Raw genomic sequence first — 21,453 nt, 5'->3', positions numbered from 1 at the left:
TTCTCACGTTCACCATTATCCCAAAGTAGCTAGTTAGATGACCTTTATAGTGCAATGACATCTTTAAGAGTTGGTTACAGCAATCATCTAGTGGCAATATTTTGCAAGCTTGGAGCTGTTTCCAGGTGTTTGCAAGTTCTTTAAATCAGTGCTGTGGCTGTTTGTCTCACAGCCATGATTTATGAGTGCAGGGGTAGAGAGGTATAAATGCAAATAAAGCCACTTGTTCCTAGCTGTTGTTATTCTCCTATTTTTTATTATGAAATTTTGTTTTACCTTTTGTCCATAAAATTAAAAAACACACCACTTGATGTTACCCCTAGTGTTTGTTTAGCAAAATTTTTTGCCTCACAACTCTGGGCCCTTATGCTTAGCTGGTGTGGAAGAATTAGTTCTCAAGTAGGAATACTTCCAGCAAGGCCACAATAATTATTCCACTGCAGTAGAATTTGAAACTGACACCCAACCTCCTGGAACTCATTATTCCTCTGAAAAAACAAACAGAAAGCTTTACTTTACTGACTGAGATAATTCTGATTACAAAGCAAGAATTGGTTACTATGCAAAAACAGAGTTTGTAAAAATGGAAATAAGGAAGAGTAAATGGGGATAGGGGACAGCATATCTGGATTATAAGAGAAACCTTAAATATTCTCTTAGTATTATGTCCTGTGAGTAAAATCAATAAAAACCTACAACAACCAAATTAAAGCAGAATACTTAGTGGCCTAGAATGTTCAAGAATAAAATTATGGGTTATACCACCAGGGGGAAAAAATAAAATAAAGTGGAGCACATATTAAGATAAAGGAAAATGCAAAATTGATAATGGATGGAGATAGTTAAAAATACCAGCCATATGGGTTTGTCAAGATGCTAGAATAGAAGATATCAATCCCTATCCTTATACAAAAACCACTTGTTCTTACAAAAACAATGATTAGCACTTATCCACAGAAGAAAATAGATTGGTAATTAAGAAATTGCAGCAAATCAATATAGCAGAAAACCCAAAGAATTTGCTCTGTCCACATTAGAAAGGGAGAGAAGGAGGACCCTGGCAGTGCTCAAAACCAGAGCTCCCTTGTAACTTTCACCGCAGAGGACCCAAAGAGTCTTTGTCCACTGAGAACCTCAACTTCTAAAGCAGTCCTGAGTGAATGAGCACATGTTTAAGCAAATGTTTAAGTCATTAATCCAAACCGAGTTAACTTCTTATATGGGATAAGGTTAATGTTAAATTTCATGCAGCTTTGGATATACAGTTTCCCCAATAAATAATTGAAATTGAATGTCCCTTATCCATTGTATGTTCCTCACATATTTGTCAAAGATACATTGATCCACAGATGTGTGGATTTATTTCTGGGTTCTCAATGCTGTTCCATTCATCTGTTTATTTTATGTTACTATCATACTGCTTTGATTACCATAATTTTGTAGTAGATCATTAGGTCAAGTAGTGTGATGTCTCCAAGATTGATTTTTTGGTAAAGATTGATTGGTTCAGTACCAATTTTAAGACTGGGTTTTGATATTTCTATGAAAAATATCATTAGAATTTTGATAGGGATGACATTAAGTTTGTAGATAACTTTTGGTGGTATGAAAAATTCACAAAATGTTATTTCTTCCAATTTAACATGGGGTATTATTCCATTTATTTGTGTCATCTTTAACTTTTATCAATAGTGTACAATTTTCAATAAATTCATCTTTCACCTCCTTGGCTAAACTTTAAGTATTTTTGGTGTTGTTGTAAGTGAAATTGTTTTCTTGATTCTTTCTTTGCATTATATTTTTGTCACTAAAAACGCTGCTTATTATTTGTATGTTGACTTTCTATCCAACAACTTTAGTGAATTCATTTAGTAGTTGTAAAATGTTTTTTTGTTTATTTGTTTGTTTGTTTCACGCAGAGTTCTTAGGATTTTCCACACAGATACTATGTCCTCTGAAAAAAGAATGGTTTTAACCTCTTCCTGCCTAATTTGGATGTGATTTCCCTTTTTCTTTTTGTCTAATTGATAAGCCTAGAATTTATAATATTATGTGGAATTGTAGAGGACAGGGTAAACTTCTTTGTCTGTTCCTCATCTTTGAGGAAAACCTTTCAAATCTTAACCATTTAGTTCAGTCCAATGTTAGTTGTTGGTCTGTGACATACACTCTTCATCAGTGGAATTGTATCCTTCTTATATATAGTATAGTGTTTTGATCATGAAAGAATGACGAATTTTGCCAAATCTTATTTCTGCATATATCGTGATATTAATAGATTTTGTCCCCCATTCTGCTTGAAGCACTATCATATTTATTGACTTATATATGTAAACCATCCTTGTGTTCTAGAAATAAATCCCACTTGATTATAGTTTATGATCCTTTTAATAACCTGTTTGCTAAATATTCTGTTGAGGATTTTTGGATCCACATGCAACAGAGATAGTAGTCTGGGTTTGTCTGTGCATGTCCTTGCCTGGCTTTGATATCATGGTAATGTTAGCATTTTAAAATGAATTTTTACATATGTCTTCCTGTTCATTTTTTGGAAAAGATTGAGAAGCTTTATTATTCATTATTTCTTTAAAAATAATAGAATTAAAGTGATCTAGTCTTGATCTCTTTTCTAGGAGTTTCTGATGACTGATCCAATTTCTTCATTCCTTATTGGTCTCTCCAAATTTTATATTTTTTCATGATTCAGTTTTAGTTAGTAACATGTCTCTGAAAAGTGGCCAATTTCTTCTATGCTATGCATTTTGTTGGTATTTAATTATTCATAATGGTCTTTTGTGATTTTTTTTGTATTTCTGGTCTATCAGTGGTAATGTATAATTTGAAGTTTTTCACGTCGTTTTCCGTCCTTTTTTTTAGTAAGTTTAGCTACTATTAGTCAGTTTTAACTTTTAAAATTATATTTATCCTCATTGATCTTTTCTATTGTTTTCTTATCTCTATTTCATTTATTTCTAGTTTACTGATATATAATATAAGGTTGTGTATATATTGGGTTCTTTCCTCTTTTTGATGATTTACTTTATTACTGTATACCTCACTCTTAGAACTGCTTTTGGTGAGCCTCCTCAATTTGGTATGTTGTATTTCCATTTTTAATTGTCTCAATTTTTAAAATTTCACTTTTGATTTCTTATTTGACACACTGATTCAAGGCATGTTGTTAATCTTCTACATATTTGTGAAATTCCATAAATTCTTCTGATTTTCATTTTTAATTTCACACTATAGTTAAAAAATTTATGAAGACTTATTTTGTAAGCTGACAATGATCTATTCATATGTGACAGAGAATAATTGGAATTTGGCTGCTTTGGGGTAGAATTTTTCCTACATGTCTGTTAGATCCATCTGGTCAAAAGTAACAATCAAATTCAGTGTTTTCAAGTCAAATTTCTCTCTGTACTATCTATGCATTCTTCAAGGTGGGGTATTAAAATTTTCTGTCATCCCTGCATTATTATGTATATCTCCCCTTATGTCTATTAATTTTTACTTTACATATTTATATATTCTGTCATATTGGGCACATATGTGTTTATAATTTTATGTACTCTTGATGCATCAATCCCCTAATCACAATAAAATAGCACTCTTCTTATTTCATCTAATATTGATGTGGCTATTTTGTCTACTTTTTTGGTCCAATTTACATAGAATAATTTTTTCCATTTAAACAATAGAAATTAGTATCCTGTAACCAATTGTAGTTGTGTCTTCTTTTTATTCATTCAGCCACTCCCTTCTTTTTGATTGGATAATTTACCCATTTTCATATCAAATAATTAGTAAATAATATTTATCACCACTATCATTTTAATTTTTGAAGTTGTTTTGTTGATTTTTTTTCTTTTCAATCATCCTTTGTGGTTTTATGATTTTGCATAGTGGTACCCTTGAGTATTTTTATATTTTGTGCATCTATAATATATATTAAACTTTGTGGTTACCATGAAACCCACATACAACATATATTTAAAACACATTTTTAAAAATTATATCATTTTAATTAAGTTATGATGTACAATAGTCTACACTTTCACTCATCCTCTCCCACATTTTATGTTTTTGATGTCACAATTTATGCATATATATAAAGAAAATGCATAATATGGTTTATTAAGTACATAAAATGTTTTCTATTTTACTATTAAATAAAAATGCAAACCAAACACACTGTCTGATGTTGTATACCTGCTAGAATGAATAAAATTAAAAGACAAACACTAAAATTTTACAGAGCATCTGTAGCAATTTGAACAGTTATCCATTGTTGATTGGATTGTAAACTGGTGCAGCTGATTTGGAAAAATAAGTTTACAATTCCTCAAAATGTGACACATGCATTTGCCATATGATTCAGTAGTTGCACTTTTATATTTATATCTAGGAGAAAGGTAAGCATTATAAATTCTACATTCATACATGAATATTAATATAAGCATCACTAATAAAAGTCAACAAGTTGAAATAAACCACATGTCCATTAACTGAAGGATAAATGAAAAATGTGATTATGTCCATGTAATTATTCAGCAATAAAAACGGATCAAACATTGCTATTGCTTGTATTGTGACCACTTCCAATTTCATAAGTTGAAGCCTTCATCTATCATGTGACGCTGCTAGATAGAAGGTCTTAAATGAGCTGATTAAGGTTAAATGAAGTCGTAAGAGTGGAACTCTAATCTTATATAACAGGTGCCCATATAAATAAAAGAGGAGGCACCAGAGTTCTCCCTCTACCGTGTGAGTATAGAGCAAGAATGTGACCATTTGCAAGCCAGGAGAAGAATCCTCACCAAGACTCAACCATACTGGCCTCTCAGATTTCTGGCCTCCACAACTGTGTCTAACCGCTAGGGTTTAATCTCTAGGACCAAAACATTCTAGGGTATTAGGAATGGTTGTAAATTCCATTGTAAAGATATAGCACAAAATTTTTTTGTGATGATGAAAGAATTCCAAACCATTGTGGTGATCTTTAACCAAATACATGCATGTGAAATAATTATATAAAACTATAAAAACATACATACACACATGAATGTATGTAGTAACTGCTCTTTTCTCCTCAGATTTAAGTTCATGGTTCATGTGAAAGGAAGAGAAAATCTACTGAGACACAGTGAAAGCAAGACTCTCCAGAGGGCTTCATGGAAAAACCAAGCACTGGAACACATCTGTGGGTGCTGCGCTGCAACAGCTGATGGGTGATTCCAGTTTAAGTGCCTGCTGTATGCCTTGGAAAGAGAAGTCAGAAGTCGTTCTATGAAGGGTATCAGCTGAACCTGGGACTCATAACAGCCATGGATTGGCTGCATTTCAGAGTTGCCTGTGTTATACTCCCAAAGTGACTGGGTAAAGGAAGCCACGGGAGACTTCCATAATCAGGAAGCCATGGTGAGACCAGCAGAAGACCCACAGAGGGTTTCAAGCTAAATAACCCAAGCCCCAAACCAGTGGTCAGAGGCAAGCTCAGCCTAAATCATAACAGATTTGAAAGTCCCAGAACTGGCCAAATCCTACTACTCTATCCCTACTGCCTACTTGCTTGTGACTGCATACAGCACGGATCTTGGCTCTCACTGCCTTCTTTATCTAACAGTGAAAACAAGGACACACCTTAAATTGGACACTGCCCCCAAACTGTAGAACCCAGTAGAAAATCACACATTTTGAAATCACAGAGAAATTTCTTTATTTTATTTTTCTATTTGATTTTTTATGTTTTTGTTTGTTTGGCTGGTTGGGTTCTTTTTTTTTTAATTTTAAAGATAAAAGGAGGGAAACATTAACAGACATACAACATTTTACAACATATCACAAGCACAATACAGACAATACAGAGTTACAAACAAAGTGGTAGGGAATTAACAATGCTGGTTGTATTACATATTGATATCTTCAAAGTGGCTTCTCATGAAAACAGATATAGACATGCAATACTGGTCAACCAAAGACTCATTGACAGTTTCTTTCAGCATAGAAATAGAAGACAGAAGAACAACCATGTTATCTATCCTGTATATACATACATACAAAATTTCTCCTTCTTTCCCTTGTCTTTTCCCACATCCCAGAAGCCCTTTACTCTTCAGTGGTTTCCTATCATTTCACAGTGTCTATCATACCTCTGAGTTTAAATGAACTCTTTCAAGTTTTACACTAGTGACACAATGCGGTGCTTGCACATGTATGTTTGATTTATTTCACTTATGAGTATGGTCTCTAGTTGTGACCATTTAAATATAAAGGCCTCGAGTTTATCTTTCTTTACAGCTGAGTAATATTCCATTATATAAAAGTACCATAATTTTCTTATCCAATCCTTGGTGGATGGACATTTGGGTTGCTTCCACATTTTAGCAATTACAAATTGTGCTGCTATGAACATAGGTGCACAATTATCACTGTGATATGATGTTTTTAGATCTTCTGGGAAAATACCCAGCAGGGGGATAGCTGGGTTGAATGGGACCTCTAAACCTAGTTTTCGGAGGAATCTCCAAACTGATTTCCACAGTGGTTTCACCAGTCTGCATTCCCACCAGCAGTGGAGAAGGGTTCCTATTTCTCCACAGCCTCGCCAGCATTTGTTATTGGTTGATTTCTTAATCCTAGCCAGTCTTACTGGGGTAAGGTGGAATCTTAGTGTTGTTTTAATTTGCATTTCTCGAATGACTAATGATGTTGAACATTTTCTCATATATTTATTTGCCGTTTGTATCTCCTTGTCTGAGAAATGTGTGTTCATCTCCACTGCCCATTTTTGGATTGGGTCTTTGAATTTGGAGGGGCTGAAATTTTTTAATTCTTTATATGTTCTAGATAGAAGCCCTTTGTCTGAGGGACAATCAGCTAAAATTTTTTCCAAGTTTGTGGGTTTTCTTTTGACTCTGCTGGTGATTTCTTTAGATGTGCAGAAACTTTTCAGTAGGATGAGATCCCAGTTGTTGATTCTTTCAAGTGTTTCACGTGCAATTTGGTTTTTATTCATGAACTCTCTGCCTACCCCTATGTCTTCGAGGTTTTTACCTACTTTCTCTTCCAATAGATTTAGTGTTTCTGGTTTAATATTGAGATCTGTGAACCATTTTGACTTGAGTTTGGTGCATGGTGATAGGCTTGGGTCTATTTTCAGTTTTTGGCAGGTATTAAGCCAATTTTTGGCTGGTTGGGTTCTTGTTATTGTTTATCACTTTTGTAAGTGTGAGCATTGTTTTTAGGTGTTTGTATATTTCTCTTCTTTCTTTTCTTCTCTTTATTTCACCACTTTCCTGGTATTTATGAAGTTTACATTTGTCTTTCTGCCTTACTTCTCTGTCATTTCTTGTATCTCTATTTTTCTATTTCAACTTGCTAATTTTCTCTCCCCTTAATTATTTATTTCTTATTTTTCCTTTCTGTATCATTTCTTCCTTAATTTTCTGTCTTTCTTATCTTCTGTTCTGGCCAGTTTTTCTCTTACGTTTGCCAAAGTCTATTAACACACTTCCACTCCTTTGTAAGAACCTTCGTACCACTTCTCTCTCTTTCTTGTCTCATAGAGTTTAAAGTTGTAAAGTTTTCCTCTTCCATTCTCCCTTTTCCAAAACCTGTATCTTTAGTATTATCACCATAATGCTTCATTAATATTTTGATAATCAACTCTGTAAAATTACTGTTGAACTCATCTCTATCATTACTGGAGCTAAAGCTGTCATATTTAGTACACATTAGCTGTAAGTCAAAAATTGGTCTGCCCTACTATTTATATTATAATTGCAGATTTATTCTCTAGGTTTAAGGGTGTTTCATATTGGATTGTCATGGTATATTAGTGTCTCACGTGATACTACTGTAGATGATTCACTTGATATTAAAAGTGTTATATAATTGTTGCTATTGCACTATATGACAACACTCAGATAGCCCTTGTGATGTTAACATTACTAGAGTACATTCACAGAGAACTTGGGTGCTAGGCTAATTACTTGTCTCCATCCCCTCCAAATTGAACCAGGGTAGTCAGATCTTGGGCTCTGGCAGAGGATTAGTTAGCCAGCCCCAAAGTACATCACTGAAAAGCAACTGAAGAGAACTTTATACAAGCAAAAATCTTTAAACTATAAGCATCCACAAACCTCAGCACAGAACAAAAGGAATAGAAACATTGGAAAAAGGTAACAAAATGTTCCCCAAACTCTCAACTACCTCAAAGACAATTGAGGGGCAGAATAGCATAATCCACACACCCAAATTACTCAAAATGATAACAGAGGTTAGAAAACAGCTCAAAATGATACACAGCAGGATTTGAAAATATATAACTAAATAGATAATGGAAGTAATAACCAAAAGATGCAGGACCTTTCAGAAGACACTAACAAAAACCTAGATAAGCTAAAGAAAATGATGCAAAACATGAATAACTTGTTGACAAGAATTAGAGACCATGAGAAGGTTTCAATCGGAAATACAGGAAATTAAAATCATACTGAAAGTATGAGCAGCACAACCAACCAATGTAAAGACAGAATTTCAGAACTAAAAACAATGATAAGACCAACTACTCAAAGACACCTTAAAAACAACAACAGAACATGAGAATGGATCCAATAGCTACTAGATGATCCAAAGAAGACTTATTTAAGTGTAACTGGAATGAGTGAAAATAACAAAACACAAATCATATAAAAAAAAAAACCTGTTTACAGAAGCAATGGAAGAAAGCTTCTCAAATATAGAGCAAAAATAAGCACACAGTTAAGTGAGGCATATAGAACTCCAAATAGGCTAAACCAACCAGTGAACTAATTCACTTACCACACAGCTTTACTCTAGTATCATGTATCTATGACTCAGCCATATAACAAAATCCCCACCTGTGAGTGCATGATGCCTTGGGAGTATAGATACATTACAAATGATAGCATGCATGCAATAGCAGCCAATAAAAAAGCAAGAGTGGTTATACTAATTACAGACAGAGTGAATTTCAAACCAAGATTGATCATAAGAGGCAAAAAAGATGATTACATATTGGCTGAAGCAACAATTCAGCAGGAACAGTTAACAATTATAAACATGTACACCAAATTTCAGCAAACCCAGCTTCATAAAATAAACAGGAATGGGCATGAAAAATCATATAAACACCAATACAATTGAAATGGGGGAACTTAGTGCCCCACTGTCATAAATGGACAGATCAACAAGACAAAATATCAGCAAAGAACCATTTGAATACAACCAAATCTTCAAACAAATGGACTTGATAGATATCTACAGAGTGTCCCATCCAACAACAGAATACACAGTCTTCTCTGCAGCACATGGCACTTTCACCAAAAGAGACCACATACTAGCCCATAAAGAATGCTTAAGTAAATGAAAGGAATCTAAATTATCCCATACATATTATTGGATCATAGTGCATTGAAACAAAATCAATGGCACAACACACCACCAAAGATATGCAAACACATGGAAATTGAAAATACCATCCTAAATAATCAATAGGTCACAGAGGTAATGAAGGAAAAAATTAGACAGTTGTTACAATAATTGATAACGTAGTATGATATTCTTGAACCCACAGGAAATGATGGAAGTACTCCAGAGAAGGAGTTTTATAGTGAATTCCCTCATCACAAAATCAGAGTGAGCTCAAATAAATAACCTAAGGATGCACCTCAAGGTCCTAGAAAAACAAGAACATTCCCAACGGCATGCTAGTATGAGGAGGGAAGTTACAATGAGCAGAGCAAGAACTAATGAATTACAGAATAAAATGGTACAAAAATCAATGAACAAAAGCATTATTTCTTTAAAAGAATAAACAAAATGCAAACCCTTGTGAATCTTACCAAAATAGTGAAAGAACTAATCCATGCAATTAGAAATAAGAGAAATGAAATGAAAATTGATTCTGCCAAAATTAGGAAGGAGCTACTTTGAGAACCTGTACTATAATAAAGGAAAGTTCAAAGGAATTTGATAAATGTCTAAATACATATGCACAACCAAAGATGAAGGAAGAAGATATTAAAATCCTGAATAATCTTATATCAGTCCATGAAACTGAAGAAATAATGAAAATACTACCAAGAAAAGCACAAGTTCTGGTGGACTCACTGTGCAATTTTATCAGAACTTTTAAAGATCTAACTCAAATACTCCTCAAACTCTTTAATGAAATTAAAAGGGAAGCAGTACTCCCAAAGTCATTCCTGGAAGCAGGCATTACCCTGATTCCAAAACCAGAAAAGGATCCAACCAAAAAGAGCACTACGCACCAATCTCCTTAATGACCATAGGTACAAAAATCTTCAATAAGATACTTGCAAACAGAATACAAAAAATCATCAAAAAGATCTAACATCATGAAAAGTAGGGTTTATTCCAGGGAGGCAGGGATGGTTCAACTTCCACAAATCCATAAGTGTAATACACCACATAAAAAGAAACAAAGACAAAAATCACGTCAACATTTCTATAGACACAGAAAAAGAATTTGACAAAATCCAACATTCATTCATAATAAAATCCCTAAAGAAAATAGAGTTGGAAAGTCTTTATCTCAATCAGATAAAAACAAGTTGTAATAAACCACCAAGCAACACTGTATTAAATAGAAAGAAGCTAAAAGCTTGACCTCAGAAAGCAAGAACAAGAAAAGCACGCCTGCTATCACTACTTCTGTTCAATATGTTCTCAAAATATTAGCTAGGCCAATTAAACAAGAAAAAATAATCAAAAGGATATGGCTAGGAGAGAAGGAAATTAAATTATTATTATTTGCAGGTGACGATATTATTTGCAGGTGACATGATCTTGTACATGGAAGACCCCAAAATCTTCAGCCAAAGACTCTTAGATCTAATAACCAAATTCAGTAGCATAGCAAGCTACAAATTCAGCACTCAAAAATCAATGGCATTCATAAACAGTAATAACAAACTCACTGAGCTGAGAACTGGAAAAATACCTTCCAAAATGGTATCAAGAAAAATGAAATATTTGTGAATTTACCTGCAAAGGAGGGGAAATAACTCTACAAGGAAAACTATAGTACTCTTTAAAAAAAAAAAAAAAGATGAAAGAGAACATCAGAAAATGGAAAATTATCCCCTATCCTGGGTATGCAGAATGAATAGAGTTAAAAATAACCATAAAGATTCTATAGATTTCATGCAATTCCAATAAAAATAACAACAGCATTCCTTTTAGAACTGGACAAAGCAATCCTAAAATTTATATGGAGTCCAAAAAGACCTAGAATAGCAAAAGTAACTGTAGGCAACCAGGGAAAGACAAGGGGCTACACTATCCTGCCTTTCAAATTATACTACAAAGCTACAGCAATAAATGTGGTGTTAGCAAAAAAAGAAAAAAAAGAAAAAAAAACAGACTTGTGCATCAATGGACTAGAACAGAAGGTGAAGAAACAACTCCAGACATTCAGCTACATTATCTTTGACAAGGGGACCAATTTCTTTTTCCTGAAGTAAAGATGGTGCTGGGATAACTGGCTGTCCACATGCTAAAGGTTGAACCTACACCAATATCTCTCATCATGCACTAAACTAACATAAAAATTGATCAAAGATCTAAGCATTAGAAGAGAAACAATCTATTGAAAGACAAAATGCATAAAACTATTGAAGACATAGGTGTAGGAAAGTCTTTCTGAATGCAATTCTGGTTGTACAAGAAGCAATACCAAGAATCAACAAATTGGATCACATTAAATTCAAAAGCTTCTGTACAGCAAAGGAAACTACCAGAAGAATGGAGATATAACCGGCAGAATGGGAAACAAATTTGCCAGCTACTATTCCAAGGACTAATATCTAGAATATATAAAGAATTCCAAATAATTGTAACCCCAAATTTAAAGTCCCTTTCAAAAGTGGGTCTTGGAAAGGAATAGACATATCTCGGAAGAAGAAATACAAATGGCCAATAAATGCATGGAAACCTGTACAATATCTCTGGCTATTTAAGAAATGCAAATTAAAACAATCTTCTCTCTCTCTCTCTAGAAAGAATGGCTATCATCAAAAAATAAACCAATAGTAAATGCTCATGAGGCTGTGGGGAAAATGAAACACTTCCTCATTGTTGGAGTGTAAACTGATAAAACTATGATGAAAATCAGTATGGACATTCCTCAAAAAACTAAAAATAGAAATTCCATTATCACCAGCTATTTGTCTTCCAGGTATCACCCGAAAATTGTTAAAGTCCTCATATCACAGCGATGTATGCATACCCACGATTACAGCAGCAAAATTCATAATAGCTGAATCTTTGAAACTACCTGTATGCCCATCAACACATGAATGAATAAAAAAAATGGGATATTTATACACAATGCACTACTACTCTGTCATAATGAAGGATGAAGTTGAGTCACTTGTAGGAAAATGTATACACTTTAAAACCATAATGTACAGTGAAGTAAATCTGACACACCATTTTAAGTATTGCATGGTTTCTCTTAAATAAAATACTCAATATATAAATAAAATATGAAATAAAAGACAGATCATAGGAAAAAAGAGAGAAAAAAGTATTGAAATCCAGCATGGACAATTTATCTAAAAGTTTACCTTGATTTATTATAATTGTCTGATGTGTTTTATATGTTTTTAGCCTACCTATTAGTCTGGTTGTTCGTCTGTATATATGACAGTTAAGTTTATGAGGACTTATAAGATAAATAAATGAATCTGATGCTGACAAAATAGAAGGAGATGGGTTGAAGGGGAAAAAGGAATTGAGATGTGATATATACATGCTCCAATTCCCTACAATGAATGTAATCATTATGTACTACCAACATACTAGCCAAAATTAAAAATTAAGAAATAAAGAGAAATTTGGGTAAAGAATACACACTTGCTTTCTACTATGTTTGTAATTTCTATTGAGTCCAAAAATATTTCTGCATACAAATTTAAAAATGTCTTCATGATGAAATTTATTAAAGTACAATTAGCTGGCCTAATAAGGCACTAATACAATGGACTTGCCTCCTATTTTTCATATGTAACATACTATGGAGGAAATCTTCTGATGTACCAAATCTTAACTGCCAATGCTATACATTGTTATCAATTCTAATCCACAATTATGAAATAATTTTCTATTTTAGCTTTTCTAGCATAAATATCATTCTCTGGCTTTGGGAAGTTCAAATACAAAACTTTCAGAAGCCTGTTTGGAAAAACATGTGGTATTTTTTCAACCACTGCACTGAATCACTCACCAAACCCAGCTCTCATGTGAGACATTCAAAAAGACTTGCCTACAGAAAGACAGCTGCATTATTCCAGTCTAAAGGCAGCAAAGAGAAATTTGTATATTGTTGATAAGGAATGTAAATTAGTCTAGCCATTTTGGAAAACACTGTGAATTTTTTTCAAAAAGCTAAAAATATAAATACCATATGATTCAACAATTTCACTTCTGAGTATATTTTAAGGAATTGAAATCAGTATGTTGAAGAGGTATCTGACTTCCCATGTTCACTTCACAATTTAATCACAATATTCAAGATATGGAAGTATCTTGCTAAAGAAAAAAGTCCTTTCAATTATAACAGGACTGGAACTGAAAGACATTATGCTAAGTAAAATAAGCTAGCTATAGAAAAATAAATCTCATTTGTTGCCTTCAAAGAGTAGAAAGATGGTTACTAGAGGATTGGGAAGGTTTAAAGAGAAGGATAAAGTTGTTTAAAGAGTACAAATTTTCAATTACACTGAAGGGAAAGTTTTAATTTTGTTTGTTTTTGGCTTTTCTCCGGTACCGGGAACCGAACTCACGACCTTGCACTTGCCAGGCAGGCGCTTTGCCGCTGAGCTAAATCCCCAGCCCCTGAAGGGAAAGTTTTAATGACTAAGTGCATTGTATAGTGACCTCAGTCAATAATATTGTATTGTGTATTTCAAAATTACTAAAATAATGTTCCTAATGTTTTTGGTACAAAAGTGGTGAGATGATTGATATGTTAATTGGATTGATTGAATCTTTCCACAATTTTTACATAGATTAAAATATCACATTATATATCACAAATATGCATAATTATTGTCATTGGAAGTAAATAGTGAGAAAATAACTAACTAAAATAAATGAATTTATATAAATTATTGAAGTATGCAACATTTTTAGTTGAGTATAAGAAGTAAAATTATACTTTTTCAATCAAAATTTTAAAATTTAAAAGCTGACCACATGATTGGTTTTGTTTATTTTCTAGGCTATTCATATGTATGCTCATAGGTTATTTGTTAGGTTATGGAACATATACATTATAAAAACATTACAAATAAGTAGACAGAGTGTGTAAATTTAGTAGATTTTCCATTACCTTGTCTTTAATATCTCCTTTTTTATTCCCTTGCTCCATTTTCAGTCAATAAGTACCTTTTGAATAACCAATCTTCTTTGTTTGACAAAACAGAGTAACTGGTTGATAAGTGTAGCTTATAAACTTGTAACTTTTTGCCACTACCAGAAACATTTGCATTTCAAAAAGCAAGAATTTAGAGGAGCAGTAAGTAACTTTGGGGAATACATTCCTAATAGTGCCTTTTCTGGTTAAAGACAGACACTCAAGTAAGTCTATGAAATACATCACACTCAGGGTGCCTTCTTCCATTTTTGAAATAATATGCTTAAACAGTGGCTATTCTGTAAGTCTAATTCTATAGATATGATATCATTTTATCATCCTTGAAACATGAAGAAGTATTACTTTTCCAATCATGAGCAACTATTTTCACCACATGTAAAAATACTTCATGATGTAGTAACTTCTTTCTCAGACTTCTAGGACACCTACATTCAAGGCTACAAAACGAGAAATATCCTACAGAATTCACCAACAGTAATTCGCTCCAAAGCCAAGGCTCTACAGTTCAAAAATCTAGTCCCTACTAAGTACTAGCATTGGCATAAAATATGCTGTTAAGCACACATGCAGAATTCATTTCCCCCTCCCCCCACTCTGTATCAGCAGTTGTCTGAATAACCAACTACCTCCTAAGTAAACTTGTTTGGTGGGTGGGGAAGGGGAATCAATTGGTAAGAAAAATTCCACCCAGAGCTTTTTATGACTGGCAAAGATGTCCCTTTTTTAACCCTCTTGTCCAAACTTAATTTCTGAGGAAGCTAAGCCGAATGAGGAGTGCTGATCTCAGTTCTTCTGGAGGGTCCCAGAGTCATGCAGCTGCTTTGCTTAACTAGATTTCATGTGCTGTCCTAAGTCTCAGTCACTTTGTAACTACGTCAGTGAAGGAAAAACCCCACCTATGGTTGTGGTCAGAGAGATTAATCAGAGCTTCTTTCAATATCCAACATTCTGGTGCCACTTGGCAAGCATAATATGCAGCTAATGCCCTCCTGTGAGTCATCCTCACATAGTGTTCAGCTGTTAGTTACATTTTATATCTCAAAGAAAAAAAAACTTACCACTTTAACAACTAGGACAATGAACTCTTTATCTTAATACTTCACAGAAAAAGTTCTCTGAGGCATCCTTTTAAAATTTTAGTATCTTCAACTCTAATCTTGGGAGTCAGGATATAAATAAAACACACTGATTTTTTTCATCAGGAAAAGTTTGTGATGACTAGGTCTCACTTATATCTTAATATGACTCATACTCAGTTTACTAGAATCATAATTACCTTTACATATTGTTAAATAATTTTACATATTTATAATCAAATTTCAAGTGTGAAACTGGCAGACATTTTTAAAAGCAGCAAGTTGTTTATGTCTGGTGATGAAAAGGAGAATTTTCTTCTAGAAAACAATAAAGTACCTAGAGACACTTTCTAAAATCTTTCTTATGTTTTCAAATTAAAAATATAAGAAATGTTCTTTGTAAATTAGAAATAAGCTCCACTAAAATTTGACAGCTGTACTAGCTTCTAGGTCTTGAGGAAAATCTTTTTTGTGCTATTTAAAGCCATATATCTCTCCCAGGAATGCCGGCATGGAAAATGTCCCAATCCAAGAAAACATGACAAGTTTCACGAAAAGATTTAGGCATTTAAATGTATTTACTATGTGAGGGCTGCTTAATTCGGTTGACACAAACCATGGATTTAAATTTTTAAGTTTCTTTTTCTCTATGGCTCACAAGAATAGAAATGTTCTTAATCAAGCACAACCTTAATTTTGGCATAAAATCGTTAGGATCAGTGTTTAATATAAGCACAGACTCCTGGTTTTTGCCAATGGCAATCTGAATTGTAGAGAAAGGAACTCTGTATCTAGACAGGCACATTTCCTTTCACAAAGCATGCAGCAGTTTCAGTAAGTATTTTAACCACTTGAACTTATAAATAGATATTACCTCACTGGAGTCTCCATTCTTCATAATAATACATCCCCCCGGGAGCTAAGATATTAGCAATTTCAGAGTTATACTTTCAATGGAAGCAACAGAAAGTCAAAAGCTCATTTTCAATAAACAGAGATTTTTAAGTTCTATTTTTGAATGTATGAAAAGAAAGACAAGTACCTTACCCTTTCTACTCAGATATCCTGTGGAGAACTGCTGGCTTGTACAGCTACAAGAGGAAGTCACATAGTTTGTTTAACAAAACAGGAAAAAAACAAAATCATTTACCTCTAATGGGAGGTAGAACTGCTCCTCAGCATCACTCAGTTGTTTAGGAAAGCATTCCCATCAGAGGATTCTGTGGGCAAAGAAAATTCAAATTTTGGCTTTAATAAATTCAGAGTTTCCATGATTTGTACATTTCTTTAAACAGGAACAGAGAATCTGACTTTAATTTGCCACGTACTACCATAGTTTTCTCATTACATCCTGAAAGTTTAAAATGTGGGCTGTGCAAAAACTGAGCTTAACTTTCAGAATTTTACTTTGTCAGAAAAAATGAGCTGTAATGTATTTTAAATGATATTCACTTTTCAGAATAACTGAAAATGTCACTTTATATGATGATTTCTTATTGTTTATCCATCCTATTTTGTTTTTACCCTGAGTTCTCCCTGCTTCAGGCTTACAGGGGGTCTACTCCTTGGGGAAATTGATCTGTTTTACTCACAAAGCTATAAAGTATCTATTCCGTAGTTTGCCAGACTTACAAAAGATATTATTCTTCTTGATATCATTATACTTCATGGTTATAACAGCTGCTCTTTCCATCTAAAAGCATAAATGTTCATATGTCTTTGGTATGGTGCTTGGAAAGAAAATATGTCAAAAATGCACTGTACTTCCTGCTACACACACTCTTGTCTTGCACTATTATTATCTTTTTTCCTTCCTTTTTTACTTCTCTGTGTATGCATGAGTACATATGAGTCAAATTTGAGATTCAGGCCTGCTTTATGAGGTAAATACTTCCAAGAGCTATTAAAGTACTTAGGTCATATTGCTATGTTTTGCCATATTCTCCTTTTAAAGTATTAAGGGATGTTTGTAGTAGGAACTTTTTCAAGAATCAGGGGAAATCTTCCTGGATCACCATGATGGTATGACTTTAAGTCACTGGAAAAATTGTGCTTACCAACAACTCCCATAAATATTACTAAATGTTACTCCTTGAGATATACTTTTGCTATAAGATGGGTATCACTCCATACACTTAACTTCGAACATACTAACTGTAACATTTTAAATTATTGAAATCATGTTGAAAATATATAGTTTATGTAGCCTTACAAATGGATGGAAGACGACTAAAATGCTTTAAAATGGAACACTTGCTCTAAAAGAAGTATTAAAGATTTCAAACATATTTATCACATCATGATCTTCACATTACACCAAATGTTCACTAATAATAATTTAACATAACATTGCCTGAAAACATTATTAAGTGGAACAGAAACAAAGCTTTGAAACCAAAACTTTCTCCCTCAGAATGTTATCTTTACTACTAAGTACAGTTATATTGCATGTATATAAGATTTTTACTAGTTCCCTGGGAGCTTCTTTTACACTGTATCTTTTCCTCTTGGACATAAAAGTTTTTTGTATCTGTTTATACTATAAAAGAAAAAGCATATGATCATTATAGTGTTGTAAACAATGAAGCCTCAAAAATATAGCATAAAAGTATAATGTAAACAAAGTCAAAGCCACTTCATACAGTAGTGCAACAGAAGGCTGATAATCTGAAATATTCATGGCAGCTAAAACTCAGGCCAGGTAAGTAGTGATCCCAAGCATAGTGTTCTTTCATCTGGAGGAAGATGTTTAGTTTTGTAATTCACAGACAGCAAGTCTTTTAACCAGAGAAATTTTTCAGATTGGAAAAGACATCTCTTGACAATTTTATAAAGCATCCATATGTACTAGAGATGACCCTGATAGAATATATTATTTGAACATAATCTGAAAATAGTATAGAAGTATATTTTTGAAAGAATGAGTCTGAAGGCAATGTAATCAGCCAGGATTATTGTAATAGTCCAAGCAGGAGTAGATAAGGATTTGTGAAGTGTCCTGAACAGGGTAGGAACAACTATAAATTGACATAAGAAAGACTAAATACCAAGAAGCGAGATAGGTTATTTGAAAAAGACAGAATTAATATTACATCAATACAATGGAAAAATATGAGTTGTTTTAGGAAGTAGCTGTGATTATAATATAATAGCCCTACTAATAATGAAGATACTCAGAACTAAATTTGCTGTCTCAAATTGATTCTATAGACACTGGTGAGCCACTGCCACCCCTTCCCCACAAACTTGGGAACCAAGAAGAGCCCCGGAAAGCTTCAAGGGCCTGAGGTCAACTCCCTGCCCACCCGATTGGAGGTGAAGTGAACCTCAGACAGCTTTGGAAATGCTGGTGAGGCACTGTGACCCCTACCCCATGATCTTGGGAGCCAGGCAGAGCCTCAAACAGCTTCAGGGGCCTAGGGGTTCACTTCCTGCCCCCTCTGCACCCATTGGAGCTGAGCTGAACTTTGGAGAGCTTTGGGAACACCAACGAGCCAGCCCTGCCTCAGTTCCACCAGTGTGGGAACCAGGCAGAGTCACAAACAACCCCAGGGGCCTTGGGTGCCAATCCATACCCCTACCCTGCACCTTCAGGAGAGCTAAGCTGAACCTCAGACAGCTTCAGTGGCCTCAGTGACTGCATGCTCAATTCCCCCCACTGGAGTGGAAACTGAGTTGGGACCCAGGCAGTGTTTGGAGCCTCAGTGACCACAACATGTCCACCATTACACCCCAGTGGAAACAGGGCTGAAATTCAGGCAGCTATGGAAACCCTTGAGTAGGAGCTAAACTGAGTGCTGGACAGCAGTGGGAGCACTAAGGATCACACTCTGCCCAAACACACAATCAAGGCAGTGACACTGAGCACCAGGGAGTTTGGGGTCCTTGCACCACCACTCTAACATCATCCTGGGAGTGAGGCTGAGCTCCAGGGAACCTCTGGATCTCTGAAAATGACAAAACAAAAGAGCAAAATGCAATAGCAGACGTCCACCCCACCCAGAAGTAGTCCAGAAGATATCAACACAGAAGAGCTTGGAAGTTATACAACTGAAATTTCTGAATTGATAGCAGCTGAAGTAAAGTAACAATGCCATCAGGCAATAGAAGACATCAGATCAGAGATAATCTCTCAGGTAAAAAAAGAAAAGACAACAATAATTCAAGAATTTCGTAGCACCTCTAAAGACATAGAAATGAAATAGAAGAGCATAGAAAATTAATGGAAACCCTGAATGATCAATATAAGAAAGAATTGGAATGCATGAAACAGATGCAAACAGATACCCAGGAAATTAAAAATTCCAACAAAAGCCAGGAAAAATGCTTAAACAAAGCGGAAGATAAGACTTTCAGGCCTTGAAGACAGCATTGCTGCTAATGACCGTGAGATGAAGAATCTCTTATAAACAATAAGAAACCAAGAAATGAAAATTCAACAGCTGCAAGATGAAGCAAAGAAAAACAATGTATGATTAATACATATCAATGAAACTACAAGTGTCAGCACAAATGACATAAAAAGACTATTTGCCGAAGGAATACAAAATTTCCCAAACAAGAAAAAGAAAGACATCCAGGAAAGGGAGGCATATAGAACTCCGACTAGCCATAACCAAAATAAATGTACACCCAGACAAAAAGTGATTGAGATTGTACAAATTCAACAAAAGAATACAATATTACAAACTAGAGAAAAGAAGCAGATTAACTATAAAGGAAAGCCCATCAAAATCATGGCAGATTTCCCAACACAAACCATATAGTCAAGAAGAGCTTGGAGTGGAATATTTCAGGTCCAGAAAGAAAATAACTTCCAACCCAGATTGATGTACCTGGCAGAATTATCCTTTAAATTCAATGCAGAAATAAAATATTTCCATGATAAAGATCAAGTGAAGAACTTCATGAGTGCCAAAGCAAACCTACAAAGAGTACTAAAAGATATTCTAGAAAGAGATTTTTAAAAGACCACAATTTCAAGAATAAGAGAAAGGAACCACCAAGCAGAGCAAGCAATTAAACAGAAGGAAACAAAAGGAACCAACAGCAGGAAAATAACATGACAAAGATAAGACAAACATATCAGTTATAACCATCAATGTAAATGGTCTCAATTCACCAACCAAAAAAAGTAGACTGACAGAGTGGATCAAGAAACAAAATCCAACAATATGCTATATACCAGAAACATATTTAACTCAAAAGGAAATTCATACACTGAAGGTTAAAGGATAGAAAACAATACTCCACGCAACATGAACCCAGAGAAAAGCACATGTAGCTATTCCATTTGCAGACAACATGAACTTCAAACCAAGAATGATCTAAAGAGATAAAGGCCACTACATACTTGTGAGGAAAAAACTTCAAAAGGAAGAGGTAAAAATCATAAACATCTATGTACCAAATGCAGGGGCACCCAACTATATAAGACAAATTTTAACAGACATGAAAAATGAAATAAGCAGCAACACAATCATAACAGGGGACTTTAACACACCATTGTCACAAAGAGATAGATCAACTAGACAAAAAATTAGCAAAGATAAACAGAAGTAAACCAAACCTGTGAACAAATGGACCTAGTAGATCTGTACAGAGTGTTCCACCCAACAGCATCAGAATACACATTCTTCTCAGCTGCACATGGGATATTCTCTAAAATACACCATATGCTAGCACATAGAGCATGCTTAAGTAAATGCAAAGGAAATGAAGTTACCCCATGCATATTATCAGACCATAGTGCAATTTAATTGGAAATTAATGACAAAGGAAATCCCAAGAACTTCACAAACACATGGAAATTAAGTAACACCCTCCTGAACAATCAATGGGTCACAGATGAAATCAAAGAAAAATTAAAATGTATGTACAATAAACTGAAAATATAGATATAACTTATAAGAACCTGTAGGATGCAATGAAAGCATTCCTAAGAGCAAA

General features: G+C 34.2%; 1 protein-coding gene across 7 annotated transcripts in view; it reads right to left on the bottom strand.

The window, feature by feature from the left end:
• The window catches only part of LOC102023534 (putative P2Y purinoceptor 10), a 49,339-nt gene extending 32,553 nt beyond the window's left edge, over positions 1 to 16,786 (bottom strand). For 3 of the 7 annotated variants that reach the window (XM_013508835.1, XM_005412640.2, XM_005412639.2), the window contains exon 1: positions 16,655 to 16,786. The gene's annotated coding sequence lies outside the window, so the exon portion shown is untranslated. Of the gene's footprint in view, positions 1 to 16,551; positions 16,633 to 16,654 lie in introns of those variants that run through there. The other 4 variants (XM_013508834.1, XM_013508837.1, XM_005412638.2 and 1 more) reach the window with 3 other exon arrangements.
• Between the last annotated feature and the right edge of the window lie 4,667 nt (positions 16,787 to 21,453).

Source organism: Chinchilla lanigera, unplaced genomic scaffold (assembly GCF_000276665.1).
Source record: "Chinchilla lanigera isolate Chin_1 unplaced genomic scaffold, ChiLan1.0 scaffold00156, whole genome shotgun sequence".
NCBI lineage: Eukaryota > Metazoa > Chordata > Mammalia > Rodentia > Chinchillidae > Chinchilla > Chinchilla lanigera.
This window is presented reverse-complemented; position numbering and strand designations above follow the sequence as displayed.